This window comes from Artemia franciscana, chromosome 17 (genome assembly GCF_032884065.1).
Source record: "Artemia franciscana chromosome 17, ASM3288406v1, whole genome shotgun sequence".
Taxonomy (NCBI): Eukaryota; Metazoa; Arthropoda; class Branchiopoda; order Anostraca; family Artemiidae; genus Artemia; species Artemia franciscana.
Genome location: NC_088879.1, coordinates 24,238,339 through 24,241,172, shown reverse-complemented (window position 1 = coordinate 24,241,172; position 2,834 = coordinate 24,238,339).

Here is a 2,834-nt window from a genome sequence, read left to right as displayed (position 1 = left end):
ATTTCCGTTCCCCCTAACTGCCCCCCCAATTACGCTAGATCCGGTTCAGATTTAAAATAAGAGATCTGAGTTACGAGGTCCTTCTAAATATGAGGTTTCATGAAGATCTGACCACTCCTTCGTAAGTTAAAAATACGTAATTTTTTCTTATTTTTCAGAATTACCCTCCCCCCCAATTGATCGGATCCGTTCCAATTATGTAAATCACGTATGCAAGCCTTCTGCTTATTTTTCCAACCACCCCTAACTTCCCCCAACGTCACCAGATCCAGTCAGGATTTAAAATAAGAGCTTTGAGACACGATAACCTTCTAAATATCAAATTTCATTGAGATCCGATAACCTATTCGTAAGTTAAAAATACCTCATTTTTTCTAATTTTTCAGAATTAACCCCTCCCCCAACTATCACAAAGAGAGCGGATCCGTTTCGGTTATGTCAATCATGTATCTAGGACTTGTGATTATTTTTTCCACAAAGTTTCATCCCGATCCCTACAATCCAAGTGTTTTTCAAGTTTTAGGTTTCCCCCTCCCAACTCCCCCACAATGTCATCAGATTTGGTCTGAGCCACGATATCCTTCTAAATATCAAATTTACTTGAGATCCGATCACCTGTTCGTAAGTTAAAAATACCTAATTTTTTTTAATTTTTCAAAAATAACCCCCCCCCCCAACTATCCCAAAGAGAGCAGATCCGTTCCGTTTATGTTAATCATGTATCTAGCACTTGTGTTCATTTTTCCCATCAAGTTTCATCCCGATCTCTCCACTCTAAGTGTTTTCCAAGATATAGGTTTCCCCTCCCAAGTCCTCCCCCCCAATGTTACCAGATCCGGGATTAAAAATAAGAACTATAAGACACGATATCCTTCTAAACATCAAATTTCATTGAGATCCGACCACCCGTTCGTAAGCTAAAAATACCTCATTTTTTTCTAATTTTTCCGAATTACCCCCCCCCCCCTCCAACTACCCCAAAGAGAGCGGATCCGTCCCGATTATGTCAATCATGTGTCTGGGACTTGTGATTATTGCTCCCATCAAGTTTCATCCCGATCCCTCCACTCTAAGTGTTTTCCAAGATTTTAGGTTTCCCCCCTCCAACTCCCCCCAATGTCATCAGATCCAGTCGGAATTTAAAATAAGAGCTCTGAGACACAATATCATTCCAAACATGAAATTTCATTAAGATACTATAACTCATTCATAAGTTAAAAATACTTCATTTTTTCTATTTTTTCCAAATTAATTGGCCCCCCACTCCCCCCCCCCCCATATGGTCAAATTGGGAAAACGACTATTTCCAATTGAAGCTGGTTCCGTCCCTGATACGCCTGCCAAATTTCATCGTCCTAGCTTACCTGGAAGTGCCTAAAGTAGCAAAACCGGGACCGACAGACAGACAGACCGACAGAATTGGCGATTGCTATATGTCACTTGGTTAATACCAAGTGCCATAAAAACCATATAACTGAAAACAAAAAGCTCTAATGGGTGTAAAAGCGGGAATTTTCCTGGGAGAATTCTTTCATGGGGGGACTCCAGGGGAGCCCAGCACTGGTGTAGGGCAAACTGAACAAGCAGAGATAAGTAGTACAGCGCTGAACGCAATAAAGAAAATTGAAACCGACACAGCCTCGAGGTCAGCACAACTCCCATTCCGCACTTAGTTCGTGGTGCTAGATTATTCCCAGAAGGTTCATTCGAGCGAGCCATAAAATGGTAGTACCTTTTTGAGCAGCGTTAGTTATTATAGGTAATGGAAGGACTCTTTAGCTAAATAATATGAAAAAAACTTCGTTTTCTTAAAGAGTTAAAGAGGCTGCGTCCCAAAGTCGAACCTTAAAACGAACAGGAATTAGGAGAGGCAACCCCCCGCTTTTACAGACTCTTTTGTACAAGTTTTTTGTTGTGGGGGGCTGCCGCCCCCTAACCCCCCGCTCTTGGCTTCGGAAAGGCCCTCTTTTAATTAACAAAACAAAAAACCTGTACAAAAGAGTCTTTAAAAGCGGGGGATTTGGGGGGGCGGCAGCCCCCCAACTGCCTCTCCTAATTCCTGTACGTTTTAAGGTTCGACTTTGGGACACAGCCTCTTTAACTCTTTAAGAAAACGAAGTTTTTTTCATATTTTGTGAAAAAAAACCGCCCGATATGGGACTTGAACCCTTGACCTTAGGATTAAAAGTCCCACGCTCTACCGACTGAGCTAACCGGGCATGTTTGAAGTCGAAATACCTGCATGTGTATAAATAAAACTTTTAAATAACTTTTAAGAATCTCAAAAATTAACATGGGCTCTTATGGGGAAATAGGTTATTCCAAGCTAGAAAATCGGGGGGTTAAGATTTTCCGACGAAACTTTCCAGGAAAATTACTTGGAGAATTCCGCGTCGAATGAGTCTTCATACACCCAGATCCGATGTCGGCTGTGACCTGTAGGCGTGGCGAAAAAAACAAACAAAAGAAGAACATGAACATTAAGTGGCTATGCGTGGTTTCTGGAAAACAGGGAAGGAGTTATCGGATCGAGCTGAAATTTCGCGGATAAGCTCCTGGACCCTAGGGGACCTTAACTTGTGAATTTCAGCCCAATCGGACAACGTTAAAGGGGGGTGGGGGGTGGGGTCGAAACTTTCGGCCAGATTTTCCCCATGAAGGAAAAGTCGGAGGGGGATGAAATTTGGTAGGTTTCTTAGTTGGAGCTCGGGCTACGAAATGCATCCCTCCCCATCCCTCTGCGACCCCTGGAACCGAAGATCGCTTAACATTGTCGTGGTTCGCCTCTTTAAAGAGGCACGAGTGTGCCTCCTTGATAAATTTCTTTTCTTTTT